This window comes from Macrobrachium nipponense, chromosome 25, assembly GCF_015104395.2.
Source record: "Macrobrachium nipponense isolate FS-2020 chromosome 25, ASM1510439v2, whole genome shotgun sequence".
Classification (NCBI taxonomy): domain Eukaryota; kingdom Metazoa; phylum Arthropoda; class Malacostraca; order Decapoda; family Palaemonidae; genus Macrobrachium; species Macrobrachium nipponense.
The window spans coordinates 18,766,859-18,786,181 of NC_087214.1; positions in this window are offsets into that span (position 1 = coordinate 18,766,859).

The following is a 19,323-nucleotide window of genomic DNA, read 5'->3' on the forward strand; positions in this document are numbered from 1 at the left end:
AACGTTTGGCGATAATTGTGGCAACTAGAATAGTAGTAGTAGTAGTAGTATAGTAGTAAAGTAGTAAGTAGTAAACAAGTAGGCAATAAAGTAGTAGTAAAGATAAGTAGGTAGTAATAGATAATAGTACAGTATTAGTAAGAAGTGAGTAGAGTAAGTAGACGTATAGTAAGTAGTAGAAGAGTAGTAGGTAGCGGTTGGTTGGGGTTGTGGCTTACTAATCCCTTTGGGACAAAACCACTGACACTAGATGACACGGGACCCTAGATTGGACACGGGGGGACTGGACAGGAAACAAAATTGACTGTATTTCTCATGAGGCTCTCATTCTCCATTAGGCAGGGAGAGGAATGAAAAGGATGAGAGAAGAAGACAAAGAGGCAATTATTCAAGGAGGAGGAAGAGGGAGAGAAAATGATGAAGAATACAAGAGAGGGAGAAACGACACATGATTTGTTGAAGCAAACATAAGGTGTGTGGATGGAAGAATGATGAAATTTGGTGAAAATGGGGAAATTGGAAAGAATTGGGAAAAACAATGAAAGCAGAAGCAGAGAATAGGAGACAAACAGGGGAAGAAAGAAAGAAGCAATGAGAGGAGAGACGGAAGAAAGAGAGGAGATAACTTATAAACTGTAAATAGAGCAGAATTTAAATAATTAACGGCAATGGTTCAAAGAAGATAAGAAGGAGGAGGAAACAACGAAAGAAGGGAAAATAAAAAAAAATGATAAGAAGAAGAGGATGAGGAGATGAAAAAACAAATGCACATACAATTGTTTCAAGAACAGAAAAAAAAGAAGAGGGGGAAAAGAAGAAAATGAAAGAAGAGGAAGGGAAGGAACAGGGGACGAAAATAGAGAAAAAGAGGGCAGGAAAGGGAAAATGGGAAAAGTTCCTCGAAAGACCGTTTGGATTCATTTTTGTTTCTCTTAATCAGTTATTTGGTCCCTTTGTACGGCCAATCGGTTACGGTGCTCGGTTAACCGGATTAACATAATTTCCGGCTGCTGATTGGAAACAGATTAGCCGAGGGATTTTTTTTTTTCTCTTCCAGAGGAAGCGTCTTCTGGAAGGAAGCGGGAATTATGGGATCCCCTCGCCTGGTGTTTGTCTGTGTCGTAGGATGTTTCTTTATTTTCATTTATTTATTCTTTTTTTATGTATTTGATTTTTATTTATTTATTTTGTGTACTTATTTACTTTATTTTCCTTATCTATTTATTTTTAAGTATTTAATTTTTATTTTTATTTATTTATTTGTGTATATATTTACTTTATTTATTTATCTCATATTTATTTATTTAGTCATTTATGTGCTATGTATTTATTTATTCGAATTTATTTTTGTGTATTGATTTTTTTACTCAATTTTGTATGTAGTTATGTATTTACCTATTTTCTATTTCTTTATTTATCTACTTAAATATATTCATTTATCTCTTAATGTATTTATTTGTGTAATTATGTAAAGTTCATTTATTTAATTATATATATATATATATATATATATATATATATATATATATATATATATATATATGTAAGCCTAGGGTTTTTGATTAATAATATAGTACATGTGTTCCCTGTGACCTATGGAATGTGGAGAAACAGTGCAGAGGTAACGACCTGAGAGTAGCTGATGAATGAGTTTCTAGGGGTGGCGTGAGATAAAAGTGCTTAGTTCGACAAGTCAATGCACGACAGTTTATGAACTCTTCTCAAAGTGCCTTTGTGAAACTGGATGCAGCTAGAACCGTGAGGCGCTATCGAACTGTGTGTTCGTATGTGTGTGTGTGCCTCTTCCCTTTAATAGGTTCATACCCAAGCCTATGGGAGGGATTTTGATAGAGGGCTTCAAGTCACAGGTAAGATGCCGTGGCATTCGCCGGGGGAGTTTTTTATTAATAGTGTTTAGTGTCCGGTTTGTCTGGGTAACGTGTTGAAGTGCTTTGGCCAAAGGGATGGCTTGTTTGATATCTTGTAAGATGTTCCATTTTATTAACTTTGTCTTTAAACTTGTGTGTGTACTTACCGGGATGTGTTCTGTATCTTTGAAACAGACGGTTCTGGAATGCGGGGGGACAAAGAGTTCCCAGAGGGGTGTGTACTTTTTTGGGTGACTAGACATTGTACTGTTTTTGAATTAGTCTGTAAGACTGGATTACTTGGTTGTTGATTGATTTATTTATTCTTGTAATCAAACGTTGATGTTATGATGCAACTCTCTCATTTTCATTACCTGTTAGAATGGAGAGAAAGAGGTGGAGAGAGAGAGAGAGATTACTTGGAGAGAGAGAGAGAGAGAGAGAGAGAGAGAGGGTTGCCGAGAGAGAGAGAGAGAGCTGTGTGTGTTGTGTGTGTGGTCTGCCTTCCGTTTCGTGTCACACTTACCTTATGAATGATGGGGGAAGAATCCCCCAGTTACAGTGGTGGCGAGTGGTTAAGAGGGGGTATAAAAGTTTTCTTTCTTTTCTATGCCTAGGAACGCCAATGTAGAGATATGGGTGGCCAGTTAGAAAATAAAAGGGGTTGGGGATGGCTTAGCGATAGCTTTCGAACGACAAAGCTTTGTGGGATTGTGGAAAATCGTTAAACTGTTAGTTTGTAAGGGGGATACCACAGATTATTTTTTTTATTGTGTTGGAGAAATTACTTTGAAATGCCGATGATTGGTGTTGTATCTGTGTTGTGGTGGCAATGGGTGTTATGTCATGGTGTATGCTAGAGAAATTGTATGTCATAGGATCAGCAATACTGTTGTATGCTATTTGAATTTCACCTTTACTTGAAATTTTTGCAAGAGAATTATTGCTATGGAGAGTTGTTATTATTGTTATTATTAATAATTATTATACTTGAGATGTGTCACGGGAGGTTTGCTTAAGTATAATTATCATTACGGGAGAATTGCTTTACGAGAGTTTGAGATATTTCATGGGAGATTATTTGATAATTTTATTACAGATAATTATTCATGGAGAATTATTACAATGAGTTAATGGGAGAAGTCTTGTGTTAAATATTTGTTGATTTTTTTTGTAACTTTGGAGAATATTTCGTGATTCACGGGGATGAGTTTTGCTGAATCTTGATGAATCTGACTGAATCTTGGAGAATTGTGTGGAATCTTGCTGAATTTTTGGCTGAATTTTTGGAGAATGGACAAGCATTAACATTGGTGATATTTTTTGTACTGATACTGATGATTTTGATGATAGCAATTTTTTGGTGAATTTGTGGATGATGATATTTCTGATACTGATTTTTTTTATACTAATACGTGGGTGCCGTAATGCTATCAAGGTGGAAAATCTTTTTTGTGATTTTGGGAGGAACTAACAACACATTGTTTTAGTTTTTTTCTTTTTTTTTGAGTTCAGCAGATAATTGCTTGACATCTAGTGAGTTACGGGAGATAGTTAAGGTGCCGTTGATTTTTCTTTTCTCCTCTTTTTTGGAAATTAGCCATCGCTGACACAAGTTTTCTTTACCAAGGGTGAATTTGAATTTATTTTTTCTCTCCAGTTAGTGTGAATATATCTCAGTTCATGACTTAGAGTCATTGTTCGGGAACGTGTTCGTGTTTCAGCTATGATGCTATAGAGAAATATATGGGAGAATTTTTTGCACGTTTTGAATGCATACGTAATGGCACTACATTTTTTCTCTGGATATGTCCAGAAATTGTGAGTATTCTTTGCACAAATACATTAGTTGTATTTGTGACAACTTTGTGTGAGATAGGGAACTTGCTTAAGTTTTCTAGTGGCCTATGTCGTAGTGCATAATGGAGAAGTCTTGGCTTAGACACTTTGAACTTGGAGTTCTGTTATAATGACTTGTGGCACATTGGTGATTTTTTTTCTAGAATTTCCTAGACAGTTTTATATGCCGAGTTTTTGCCCTTTTTTTTTAGCAGTTTATGCTAAATGGAGAGAGTTTTTTATAGTTTGACTATAAACATTGAGTTATTCTCTGGAGAAATTGGAGTTGTAGAATTGAGATATATTTGGAGTATATTTGGAGTTATGGAGGTATATATTATTTTGGAGTTATATTTGAGATATAATATGGGAGATATATTTTTTTGGGCCATTTTTGATATTTGCCAATGTGATATGAGCTATGTTTAGTTCAATTATTTTGCAGCCATCTTTGTTGCAAATGGAGAAACATATTTGGAGATTATGGGGCAATATTTGTGAGTATGTGAGTTAGATGCTAGAGCACATTGTTTGGAGATATATTTTTGGAGCCTTGTTTTGTTCCACATGGAGTATTGGGGAAATAGAGGTAAATATTTTGTATTTGCCGAAATAGAGGTGATTATTCTCTATTCTTGGATGTGTTTTTTTCTACTGACATGTGGCTATTGGAGAATAAGAGAGAATAATAGGGGGTGGTTATTAACCAAACCAAATGGAGGGAAATATTTTTATAACCGGAGTGTGTTATTATTAATATGGTGTCTCATAATGGAGTTGAATTAATCTTGGGCGGGTGACCCTTTTTTTGTGGTTATGGGAGTTTTTTTCGAGTCAAGAGGAGATTTCTGTGGTTCTCTTTTTTGGTTTCATGACTATTTAGAGGTGAATGGCATTACTGCATTACGAGTCATTTGGAGATGTGTGCATTTTTTAAGTTCACAAGTGTTATTCTTGGAGAAAATATAATTTGGGTAGAGTCATGTGAGAGAATAAGTCTTCGAGACAAATTTTGAACACATTAGTCATAAATCCTGGAGTTAATTCTGTGAAATGTGTCTGTTAGACGTTTCTTTGAGAATCATGAGTTTCCAAACTTATGTGTCTGACTAGGACAATTCTTATGCTGATGTTAGAGCATGCGTCTGCAGGCGATTTTCTGCTGACAAGCGATGTGATGAGCCGTTGCTGACTTTTTTTTTTTTTTCCTCTGATGATGATAGATCAATTTTTTGCAATATCTGGAAATGTTGACAGTAGCATTTCACGAAAGCGCATGTGTGAGAGTTTGCTTTCTGGCAAATTCCGTGGCTTTACATGGAGCATTTCTTGGGAAAATGCGGGAGTTATGCATATTATACATGTATTATGTATTTTGTGATTGGGGAAATCTACTTGTGATTATTTTTTTTTTTTTATATTTTTTCTTCCTTTTCCTGTGAGAGATATAATTTGGGGATTGAGCTTAAGTAGCATTTCATTTTTGGACATGGAGACGGGAGATTTGATTTTACCGGGAGATGTGATTTTTCTGGGTTTTTACTTAAGTAAAGGGGAGTTTTGACATTAAGTCTCATTGTGATTAATTATTGAGCAGTAAAGGGGTTTTTGCTGTTAAAGTTGGAGATTTTTACTGATTTTGTGGGTTGTTCAAATATCAGAGTTTGAGAGAACATTTTTTGGGTCGGGTGTGTTACGTGATTTTTTTTTTTTTTTTCCTGGGCCATTACGATTTTTTTTTTTTCCTTTTTTTCTTGTGAGCACATTCGAGTTTGAAATGTGAGTGCAGAAGTCCGTGGAGTTGCTGTGATTTCTGAGTTGTGTGTGTGCTGATGTGTGAGTTTGGAGAATTGAGTTGGAGAACTTTAGTTTTTTTTTGTTTTCTTTGAGAGTTGTGATAATGAACTTATGATTTAGTAGTCATATTAAGGGAGTTAATTGGGAGACGTTCAGTTAGTGTTTCTGACTTTTTGAGATCATTGTTTGATAGATAGAAGTAGTATGTCCTGGGTTAATTTTCTTAGATTGACCAGTGACTTGACGACATACTAACACCAAAAGTCGTTCCCGACACCAGCAAGAAATCCACCAGCCGTGAAGAGAGGTTGCTGCCATGTTGCCCCAGGGTGATTACAAGAATTCCCATGATGGTGTTCAAGAGAGTTCTACAGCGTGTCTTTTGGGGATCTGCAGAAGCCGGTGAGAAGTCTTCTACGATGAGGGAGGCATTCCGTCTTCCTACAGCTGCTACAGTCTGCTACAGGTGCAGCTAGTTGCAGACAAGCAAAGAGGGATATTCAAAAATCCTAATGCAGAAAATATGAGAGAAATGCGTCTTGTGGTTATTGGGAGATAAAGCGTGATAAGACTTTATTTTATAATGCCTGAGACGTGCAGTTTTACGTATATTTTATTTTTAAGCCGGCCAGTGTTTTGTTATAAGCAATTTTGCTAGGCGGGGGCTATAATATAAGGTGGCCGAGCTATCTGAAGGCCTAGGGTTTTTGATTAATAATATATTGTCCATGTGTTCCTGTGACCTAGGAATGTGGAGAACAGTGCAGAGGTAACGACCTGAGAGTAGCTGATGAATGAGTTTCTAGGGGTGGCGTGAGAAAAGTGCTTAGTTCGACAAGTCAATGCACGACAGTTTATGAACTCTTCTCAAAGTGCCTTTGTGAAACTGGATGCAGCTAGAACCGTGAGGCGCTATCGAACTGTGTGTTCGTATGTGTGTGTGTGCCTCTTACCTTTAATAGGTTCATACCCAAGCCTATGGGAGGGATTTTGATAGAGGGCTTCAAGTCACAGGCAAGATGCCGTGGCATTCGCCGGGGGCGTAGTTTTTTATTAATAGTGTTTAGTGTCCGGTTGTCTGGGTAAGTGTTGAAGTGCTTTGGCCAAAGGGATGGCTTGTTTGATATCTTGTAAGATGTTTCCATTTTATTAACTTTGTCTTTAAACTTGTGTGTGTACTTACCAGGATATGTTCTGTATCTTTGAAACAGACGGATCTGGAATGCGGGGGGACAAAGAGTTCCCAGAGGGGTTTAGACTTTTTTGGGTGACTAGACATTGTACTGTTTTTGAATTAGTCTGTAAGACTGGATTACTTGGTTGGTTGATTTATTTATTCTTGTTAATAAACGTTAATGTTATGATGCAACTCTCTCATTTTCATTACCTGTTAGAATGGAGAGAAAGAGTGGAGAGAGAGAGAGAGATTACTTGGAGAGAGAGAGAGAGAGAGAGAGAGAGAGAGAGAGAGAGAGAGAGAGAGAGAGGACTGTGTGTGTTGTGTTGTGTGTGGTCTGCCTTCCGTTTCGTGTCACGCTTACCTTATGAATGATGGGGGAAGATCCCCCCAGTTACATATATATATATAAATATATATATATATATATATATATATATATATATATATATATATATATATATATATATATATATATATATATATATATATATATAAGCATGTATTTATTTGTGTAATTATGTAAAGTTCATTTATTTAATTATATATATATATATATATATATATATATATATATATATATATATATATATGATATATATATATATATATATATAGTCATTTTGTATTTATTTATTGATACTTTATTTACGAATTTATGTATAGATTATTTTATATCCTTTTTTTGATGGTGTGACACGTGATAAATTAGGTGAGCCTAAATATAATATATTAATTTTTAATAGTACCCAGTTCTGACTTTTTATGTTAACTATAATGGGCTGGGTATGGATTTGGGAGAAGGGTAGTGGATATTGACGAGGATTGAATTTCAGCATGTGTCATATTTAGTAGTATTTTTTTCGAATTATGAGCCCACCTGTAGTGATGTAGGCTTTTGCGGGGGAGGAGGGGAGAGGGGGACGGGCGGTATTGGGGAAAGGTGAGGGGAGAGGAGAGAGTTGGGAGCGAGAACAATTTCGAATAAAAACAGGTCAATTGCTTCGAGAAGTAAAAATGCAAAACTAAATAAAATTTGAGGAGAATGTTTTTATTTTCACTTACTCGGGGAGTAAGGCCTACAAACTTTGTTGTTGTTGTTCTAGTTATTGAACCTGTAAAGGACTGAAAAAGGTGTCTCGCATTCAGTTGAAGAGACAGGAATTGTAGGATATTTACGATATTTATTTATTAGAGTGAAAATGTAAAAAATTAATGTGGATGTTAAACAATAGAGCAAATTATTTACTTTCTAATAAATAGGTGTATTTACTATTTTAATCTTCGTTGGCGAAAACAAGGCTCTATTTGACCATAGATTTTAGCACGAACTTTTTGTTTTTTTAGTCTCGCAATATCGTCCCGAATAAGCTGGAGGTCTGAAAACGCTTTGTTTTTCATGTTGGGTTGGGGGAATTTTGTCCGCATATACTATTGACATTCACAGATTTTTTAACGTAATTTCTCAGCGCTGTAAAAAAAATGTTTTGCCTCAACTGATTTTATTTTTTTACAATTATGAAAATATATCTTCCCAAAATGAAGCTTTTCTTTGGCTCTTAAGTTGTCTGAATTCGTATTTTTTTTTTTTTTTTTTTTTTTTTTTATAAATTAAATTTCTTCAAATGGATTTTTGGGAGCGTTCATGTTGCATTTCTTTTGAATTAAAAAAGGACTCTGATGAGTTCCAGAATGACGATGAATAACCATTTCCGTAAGAAAAAAAAAACATAGAGGTGTTGACGTGGTCTGAGTATTCAGTTGGGAGACAAGCTCTTTAATAAAACCGCGATTCTAAAATTGCTAGTTGTTGGTCATTAGAGTTGGCCTATGATTTTTGAAATCTTTGTAATTGACATCGAATTGACATTTCTTGAATGTTGACGTATGCAAGAGAATTCTGGGTTTGATGATTTAACACCCGTTCTATCACTCACGCCTCGATGAGAATCCAATCTCACTTTTAACAACCTTTGGGTGCATCCCCCATATTTCCCAAGGGGACATCTTGGGGCAGTTAAATAGGTCAAGGACTCCCGAGGTATCAGAGGGTGAAGAGTCTCTTTGTATTTGAAAAATGATCTTATGGTATCGGGTTACAAGGTATTAGCTTTGGGTCAATTGCTGGTAAAAGAAAAAAAAAAAACTATATCTGCTGTAATTCTCTATAGAAATTCATATCATGAATGAGCGGGATGCTTCATATAGTCGTCATTTAGGTACTGTGGGTGTTTCACATTTTGGATGGAAGATCTGATTCAGAAATTTGTAAAGATGTTTATTGACATAAACATCTTTACAAATTTAGCCATTCAATTCCCCCAGATGTAACCTGGGGAGAGAGTGAGAGAGAGAGAGAGAGAGAGAGAGAGAGAGAGAGAGAGAGAGAGAGAGAGAGAGAGTTATTTTATTCATAGTTTAAACCGCATTTTACATGTTTTTTAAAACCATATAATATACTACATCATATTATATATGTATATATATTATTATATATATATATATATATATATATATATATATATATATATATATATATATATATATATATATATATATATATATGTAAATCTCCATTCATCATAATGTTAATGAAATCGGAATGCATTTTAATTATATTAAACGTCATAAAGGTTTTGCACAATAGAAAGAAATTAGTTTATTTAAATATCTTTATTTTTTAGTTTTTCACTTTAATTTCCAACGAGTTAAAAGATAGAAATTATTATTTATTTTATTTCTGAACAAATTCCCTCACATGAACTTGGCACAAAAAGGTTCACTTGTCTCCCGAACTTTGGAGGGAACTTTGGAGCTTTCCTCTTTCTCTCCTCATGTTTCTACTTTTTCCTTTTGCTGAGTCAAGTATTCTCTCTCTCTCTCTCTCTCTCTCTCTCTCTCTCTCTCTCTCTCTCACGCTTTAGGTCCAGAGATTAGTATTCTAAAGAGATTATTTATCATGAAGTGCCGTATTAATATATATATATATATATATATATATTATATATATATATATATATATATATATATATATATATATATATATATATATATATATATAATACTCGCAGCTTGTATTTATCTTTGTGAGAGAGAGAGAGAGAGAGAGAGAGAGAGATACATAACCTAATTATTGTTGAGGATATATCCCAATTATTCATATAACTCCTCCTTCCCCAAGGGGTGGGGGAAATGAAAGACTTCAGCCCTCGCTAATATAGATATTCTAGCCACAGCAGCGTAAACTGATGTAATCTAATTTTTTCCCGTCCTTGATTTTAATTATTTGTTTTCGGCGGGGGAAATTAATCATTTTTTAGATTATTCTTCAGGTAATCAATTTGTCTTTTCTCTGCTCTGATGAGGCCATCATGGTCGCTTCCCTCCTTCCACGAAACTATTTTTTTTTTTTTTGGAACTGAACATTTGTTTTTATATATACTTTGACACTTAACGAAAAGTGTGATATGAAACAAATGATTATTATTATTATTATTATTATTATTATTATTATTATTATTATTATTATTATTATTATTGTTATGATGATGATGATGATGATGATGATGATGATGATGATGAGGATGATTATTATTATTATTATTATTAGAATATGAACCCTAATCATATGGAACAAGCCCACTACAGGGGCCAATGGCTCGAAATTCAAGCTTTCCTGGAATATTATGGTGCTCATCAGAAAAAAGTGACAGATCATAATATATACAGAAGAAGAGGTCAGTTATTAGAGAAGAAAATATAGATTAGCATATTAAATTAAGAGATGAAAATGGAAGAAAAACGTTAAAATAAAAGAAGCGTTGACTTTGGAGGTTCCAATTGTAAAACATATTCGGTAGTGGGACTGTTCCACAGTCCAACGTTGTGAGGAATAAAGGACCATAGGAACTGAGAAGTTCCACAGTGAGGCGGAACATTCACTGCATATCGGTTGCTTCCGCTGTTCGGCGAATCTGGTTTCTCTCTCCCGGGGGAGGAAAAAGGAGTGAATTATTCGGAATAACTTTCACCTCACTTATCCTGAATGTTGACTATCATGAAAATGATCGCGTTTTCTTTAGATCTTTTTAGTAAACAAAAGTAAAGATAAAATCCAGGATATGTAAATGCTGCTCTGATGACCTTTTGGCTGGAAATGGAGTAATCTATACATAATAACATTACGCGTCATTTTACAAAATGTTGACTATCATGAGAAATGATTGTTTTTTTTCTTTGTATCTTTTCATTAAGCAAAAATGAGGATAACATCCAGGATAAGTAAATACTGCTCTGATGACCTTTTGGGTTTCAGCAGAGAAGGTCTTCTATGACCCCAATTTTATTCATCGAAATCCCCTTACCCTGTCTCTTTATCTGTCATTCTGTCTTTACGGAAATTAATGCCACCCACTGGATGCGCTGGCCGGAAGGAACGAACGCTATTCCAGTTCGGATTATTAATAAATAAATAGTGTTTCAGTCCAGTGCGGGTTAATTAATGAACGGGTGGAATGTATGGAGCATAAATTGTTTGTGCTCTAAAAGAAGGTTTTTATCTTCCATCAGGAGTTCCGAAGGAAAAGAATTTGGTGCCCTTTTTCTTTGTATTATTTGTATTTTTTTTTTATTTGATTTAAGATGTCAGACTTTTAAGGCGCGACGATGTATTATTCGGCTGTGATCAGTACATAACGAGAGAGAGAGAGAGAGAGTTTGTTGTACTTATCTTAATTACTGCGGTAAAGCAGTAAACATGTTTTTTTTTTTTTTTTTTTTTTTTTTTTCAGTGGAAGCAGTCTCCCGTGTGCAGTTTTTTTCATCTAATAACCTTGTCTATAACCATCTCCCGCACTTGCTTATACTGACCCACTATCGCTCTACGCTGGTTGCTTCTGCTATTTTCATATATATATATATATATATATATATATATATATATATATATATATATATATATATATATATTATATATATATATATATATATATATATATATATATATATATATATATATATATATATATATATATATTTCCCTCTTTTTGGGAACTTAACTCTCTCTCTCTCTCTCTCTCTCTCTCTCTCTCTCTCTCTCTCTCTCTCTCTCCACAATTAAGATTGAGTGTTTTTGTACACGTATATGCTCACGGACATATAATTCCTAGCCGTTCATCTCAAGGAAAACCTTCTGGTAATAATGAATTCACCTTGCAAACTCTCCAGCATTTTAGAATAAGTTTTTGCGAGGAAAATGCATAAACAGACCTCTGTTACGAAATGTTGGGACGAACGAGACACCGATTCTTACTTTGCTTTCGGTGCGACTGTAATCATTCCTTTTCCATCATCTGCGTTGGGGTCTGGGGAATCTCCTAGTAATTGTGAGGCTGTTGACAGAATCACAGAGAGAATGAGAGAGAGAGAGAGAGAGAGAGACTCATTCTCCTCTTCCTGTTACTCTTAATATGTGAGGGCAGAGCAACTTTAAAAATGAGCAACAGATGAGAGTTCCAGATGTCCCCTTCATACGTCGCTTTGGGGAACTTTCCGAAGTTGTCATTCAACTGATGAAAAGATAATTGGAAGTTTTAGTAAAGGACGCAATGAAAATAAAAATACCGATCATTATAATTCTGCAGATGGAACCATGAGAGACCGGTACGCAAGTCAATCACAAGCCCGGATAAAAGAGGAGGAACATGAAAATTGGCGACCAATCGATAAATAATGATGAAACTGAACAAAATATTTTGCAGTCTGATGCAAGATGCAGTGAGGTCCCAAGGTATCTTTTAAGATCGGCTTAACACTATCATCTCCATCTCGTGTCTTCTATTCATACATAACAGTAATTTGGTTGTAGTGTGTTTCTTGGGGAGCCACATCGTCCTCGTCTATACGTCATTTAAGGACAACGTTGATTGGTTTGTTTCTCTGAAGGCTCTGATTCGTTACATTCCTGCCGAATGGCTCTAAGGCTTTCCAGTTCCTGTTCGACCTCTGTTCAGGATGAGTAATAATAATAATAATAATAATAATAAGCTTTATTCCAATAATTACATTGGCTATACAATAAATACAAATTATATTGTAGTTTACATTTAAAAATTAGATATTTGACATGTGCCTTCATAAAAATGTACATCATTTATAAAACATAAAAACATAGATTTACTTTATACAACTTTAAGAACAATAAAGAATTTGTGACATATATAGGTACATCATAAAAGTAATTAAAAACATTGAAAATTTTGCATATAAAATATGAATTTTTATAATAGTACTTGAGGCTCAATAAAATTCTTACGTTAATAAAATATTTGCTATAAAAGTTACAGCATATCTCTCTATAATATTAAAATTATCTTTAGCATGATTATAACATTTCGATTTGTTTCAAAATTGCTTATGAAATACAGGTACTTTATAAAACTAGAGTTATGAAACATTTATCTTAAAATAGAATCTAAATTCATAAATAGTCTGCTAAAATGGAGTAAAAGTGTGAAAAGAGCTCAATTAAAACATATATAAACGTTTTACTATAAAATTATTTGGACAATAGATACTTTTTCAAATTCAGTTTAAAAGAGTTAACTATTAGTTAATGCTTTTAGTTGGTTTGGCAGTTGTCCACACTGATGGACCCAGCACAACAAATGCTCTGCTTCCTAGATCAGTGTTCGGTTCTTGAAACATAAAGGTCATCATTAAAATCTAGTTTGTCTGTTACGTCTATCTCCAAACTGTTATTAGATTAAAAAGCCATGGGTGGAATTAGATTATGTAAATTTTAAAGATCATGACACATAAATCAAAATCAATCTTCTGTTTGATTTGTCATCCATTGCAAGTTATTTAAAATTGGAGTTGCATGATCATACTTTGGCTTTACCATCAATTACTTTTGCTGCAAAGTTTTGAAGCCCTCTGTATCCGCTGCAGCTGCTGCTTAGTTGTCGAGCCCCAACAGATTTTTAAACAGTAGTCAAGAATGCTCACGGGCAAGAGACCGAACGACCATTTCCCGCATTTCACTATCAAATCGGTCCTTAATTCTATTTAAGTATATTAAAGTACCATTTACCTTCCTACAACTTCATCTATATGACCGTCAAATAAGCATATACTGGTCAAAATATATCCCAAGATTTTTACTTAATGCTTTCTCAATTGCAAATCCATTGAAAATTTATTTTTGTGTCTTCAGGAATTGGGATATGAACTGCCTAGAGCCAATGAATATACATTTAGTTTTAGACTCATTAATATTTTAATCCATTAATTTGAAAAATAACATCTCGCTATTTCTAATATTCTTTCTGCTCTACTATCAAGTTATTTAGTTCATTTATAGTTCCAGTCATTAAAAAGTGACGTCATCTGCGAATTGAACCAAGATTCAGTCTCGCACAGCAGTAGCCATATCATTTATATAAATTAGGAAAGTATTGGCCCCAAAAATAGATCCCTGTGGGAACTCCGAATTCTACTGGTTTAGGGGAGGATATAACATCGCCTAATCTCACTGACTGGTAACGATTTTCTAGATAGCTTTTAAACCAGAAGAGGGTCAATTTTAATTCTGTACATTTATGAAGTAAAATATTGTGGCTAACGCTATCGAAAGCTTTAGAAAAGTATCCAATAGAATAAGTAAAGATATCTTTTTGTTCGTCGATATTTCTGTAAAAATAGTTTCTGTACTTTCAATAACGCAGTTTCAGTAGAGAGATGAGACTAAATCCATGTTGAGTGTGGAGACAGTAAATCATTTCCTCGATATATTTTATGAGTTGAAATTGACACAATCTTTTTCTTGAATTTTAGATATAAGGGGCAAAAAGTGATATCGGGTCTGTAATTCTCTACATATCTGCATCACCACTCTTAAAAACTTAAAAAAGGGCAGAAACGTGGGACAACTTCCAATCACTTGGATAAAGGCAAGTCACTATAGAGGTATTTACTATGACAGTTAAGTAAAACGCAATCATCGGTAAGGCGTCCCGAATGAAACGGAGGGATATCAAATCAGATCCCATAGGCTCCCGTGTCATTTAAGCTCCCCAAACTACTAAAATAACTGTTTCGACATCAACTGGCTGTGGCCTAAAAAAGTCATTAAAAATTCTCATTAACTATATTCGACTCATTTCTTAAAAGTTGTGAAGTATTGTTCCTATCTATATTTTTGCTGAGATTTTTCAAAGGCTGTCCTACAACACTTGAGAAATACTGTTTGAAAACTCTTCTTTTTACTTTTTCCTTGTTATCATTAGAATCAGGTAAAAAGGGCATTATATTTTTGGGGGATCATTTCACGAAACTATTTCCATTTATTAGGCACATTGCCATTACAGTTACGAAATTTATCTTTAAAGTGTTCCGGACTTACCAGCTTTAAATACAAAGTATTAACCCGTTACTTTTCGTTTTTGTAATGATCTGTGTGTTTCGTTCTGTATATCTGTTTTAGCTCTCTTTTGTAGGTCATCTCTAGCTTTCATTTCTGCTTAAGGTTATTATTTATCCAAGGGGCCTGGGGGGCCGGGTCATTTCTTGGGTCACAAATGGTACACATTCATCCAAGCACAAACAAAGGTTTTTTGGTGTAAAAAATATAAACCTGTACATCCACATTATCAGTTTGTAGAATACAATTAAAATCTGGAGCCTTATTTAGTAAAGTACTACAAAAACAAACTGTCTGACTGGTAATGCTTAAGACAACGAAAGGTTCTTTTAAACAGATATTCTCCTTGGCTTAGAAATATCAATTTGTAAAGTACTAGCTCATGATCAGCTATGGGACAGGGAATCACATCTGAATATACAATCATTTGCTTGATTGTTTGTAATGACAACATTCCAATAATGTCGAGGACGTGCTTGTTATTCTAGTTGGCTTAGTTATTGTTTGACAGAGATTTAACTGATGTATTATTTTACTTAATTTGTTATTAGGAAAAAACAAGCATATCCTCATTTAGATCACCCAAAACGAACACGGGTTTTTACGTAAAGATACATTTTTAAAAGTTTCTTTAAGATAATCAAAGGAGGGTATCAAAGCCTTTGGATGCCGGTAGACACACCCAACAATAAAAGATGGTAATTTCTTGTGCTGTATACTAATCCGGGACGTCCTCCAACACCATTAGCTTTCTACTACATCTATGTCAATATTCTATTAACCTCAAATCATTTCCTTACATATACTAATGTTCCTCCCCCTTTTTCCATAGTCACACCTATATACATTAAAATTCTAACATGAATGAACTTATCTTAAACAGACAAATCTAACAAGGTTTCGCTTACACAAAGAATTCTATCAGTTTCTTTCCAGTATTAACAGTTCTATTTTCATCAATATGGGCTAATAATGACTGTGCATTTATGTGTTCTATAGTTAATTGATTACGTATTTCCCTCCTTACAGTAGTCGCTTCTATAGCATCACCTGGGGCACATTTCTTCTTGGCCATTTCCTACTGAACATATCTAGAGCATATACGCCCTTTGTGTCCCAATCTGTAAAAAACAAATATTACATTAATTCTGTGGGTTCGTATCTGCATTGCCCTTGACGGTGTTAAATTCACCACAATTGTAGCATCCAGCGTGGTCTGTGTTGATAACGTTGGTTACGTTCGTTCTCTTAACCCTTCTTCATTGTATCGCCTCTTGTAATTTCGCTATCTGCTTGTTGATGGTTGTATTTCGAGGGTTCCCTCCACTGAAAGTGTTCTTTGATCTTGGCCGCGTTACTTGTTGGCCGTCTTCCGAAAATCGAGGGGCGTTGATTTTTTCCTTTTCTTGTGTGTATGGGTTGGTTCTAAACTGTGTATTTGTCAATTCATGTGACATCTTCGTTTTTTTTCAGTCGTCACATAACTCTAGATATTGGCATTGCTTGTTTGAAGTGAATCAAGTAGTCTTATGACACCACATCTGTTTTAGGAAGATTCAGGATTTTCATTATTAGATGAAAACACATTTCATCCACCTCTCCAGTAGCTAGTTTCAAGACAGTTCGCATTTTCAAATAATCGTTTATAACCGTTGTCTGTGCCCCCATTTCACTAGTTGGCTATGTGATGGTTAAGATGCCTCCCTAGTTCATTTGCTCGTAGAGTTGGAAATAGTTGGCATATCATAATTTCCATGTTTCCATTTACTTTCTGAGCTCCGCAAAATAAGGCTTCCCATATTTATCCAGAATTTGTTAGACGGGGTTCCTCTTCCAATACATCCTGCATACCACATAACCAGAATACATCTTGCTGGCTCCCCACTTCAGTTCTTTCAGACACCCAACAAATTTTTAAAAGGTCGATGTTAGCTACAATTAATGGTTGATGAACGTGTGTTCTCCAAGATCAGATGATTTATATCTTTCAAATTTGTATCTCCCAATATAAATTGTACTGGCATCCTGAGTTTTAGCTTCCGTAGCATCATTTGTAGGTAAACGTTCTTCTATCTCTCACATGTTCTTCTAATTGAGTTAGCCGGTCGTTTAATCTATTGATAGTGACATTTGCTGCTTTTATTATTTCAATTCAATTCATCAATTTCTGTCGTATTTGGTAAGTCAATCACCTTAATTTCAGTTTATGTCTGTTTGAAGTTTCTATTACCTCGCTTTCTGTAGGTGGTACTTGAGGTGTTTTGTTGAAAGAATTGATTTCCTCATCGTTGGGGCGATTTTCTCTATGAGTATTCATAATGAATTTTTTGGGGGGGAGAGAGAGAGAGAGAGACTACAATTATGAAACTAGATAAAAGAGTAAATAATAAGAAAACCTAAAAAACTGTGATATATATATATATATATATATATATATATATATATATATATATATATATATATATATAGATATGCAGAAGCCAGGTAACTATGTCGTACCTCTAAGTAAATGGGGTGATACAATCCACAATGAAGTAAATTCCTCTAGTAGTATAAAATATATCTTATTACTGATAGGATTAAAGCTTTCGACCATCAACTGTGGTCTTGTTCACTAAAGAGGAATTTACTTCATGTGGATTGTATCCCCATATATATATATATATATATATATATATATATATATATATATATATATATATATATATATATAATATATATATATATAGATACTATCATTACCTGTTTACCTGGGCCTAACCAACAATCAGACTCCAGGCATGATTACAGACAAAAATAAAACACTCAGTAGAGGCTAACTTTGAAAAAACATCGAGAGATTCCTGAAACCCAACTTCACCAAGTAGTACAGACTGACAACTAACATGTCAGCACACCAGAAAGCCAAAAATCAGAAATACCTCAATCATATCAGCAACACTTGTAACCATGTCTGCAAACATTTCACTGCACGTCAATACGCTTAACACAGTCTGCAAACATGTCAACATGTATGGCACACTTGTTCAACAGGTATGCAACACCAAAACATGTCGCCAACACTTGGCAACATGTTACCAACATTTTCATGGCTTTAATGGACCACTTGAAATGAATTCAAGGCCGTCCCGATCTTAGAACTGAATAAACGAGAACAGAAACAGTCGAGAACAGTAAACAGTCAAGGTCTGTGGGAGTGTCCCTCACCTTCCATGAGGACCAAATTAACCGACAGACAATAAGAAAATCTCTCTCTCTCTCTCTCAGGGCCAGAGGTCGGAGTCTTGGCCGAGTGTTTTGGAGTTGCTCATGACTGGAGGACATCAAACAGAGCCTGATTGCAGGTGATCAAAAGGGGAACAGACTGATGGATGGGGGAGGGAAGGTTCCTTTGTCTTGGGATAAACGAACTTTTTATGAAGAAAATTGATATGTGTGATTTATTGAGAGAATATTCAGGTGACAGAAATGGATTTACAAGTGTCTGTTGCTTAGGGTTACGAAACTTTTCTCTTTCTTATTTCTATTTTTCTTGACAGGAGGAGGTTAAGAACAGATCTTTATCGAAGTCTTTCTTTCTTGAATAAAGCACAAAACGTAGGTTAAAAAGGCTATACAACTCTAGACGACTCAGTGTCAGAAACTTTACGACTCATAAATAGCGAAGTAACTTCAGAACCACACCAACCTGGAGGATGAGGTTGCTAGTCCTTCGCCCTCACACACAGTCAAAGGAGCTTGTGCCAGAGGTTCATGGGCGGTACCCCATCCAAATACTGGCCAGACACACTGGCTCCATTTCAATGAACAGACAGCCTGTATTTAGCCTACTGGAATATTTTTGTTAGGAGATCTTGATTTTTCAACAGAAATATATTAATATTTTCTCTAGAACCAAGACAAACAAAAGCGAAAGGTAAAAGTACTTAATATCAGGGAAGAGTCAACAAAGGAAGTTAGACGAATGAGAAAAAGATAAATAAAGACGAAGGAATAACGCAGAATAAGATACAAATTAAGAAAAACCAAAATATCCAAAATGAGACTGGGCCAAAAGCCTTTGCCCAACCCCCGAAAATTAATCCCACATAAAGAAGAAACTGGGACCTATTTGTGTAAAGAAAAAACAAAAATCAAAATTAACACCAAAGTCAAAAGGTTTCAGAATTGCCTAATCCAACTACCCAAGCCAATTTTGGGGCTTGGCTCCTCACTTCTGT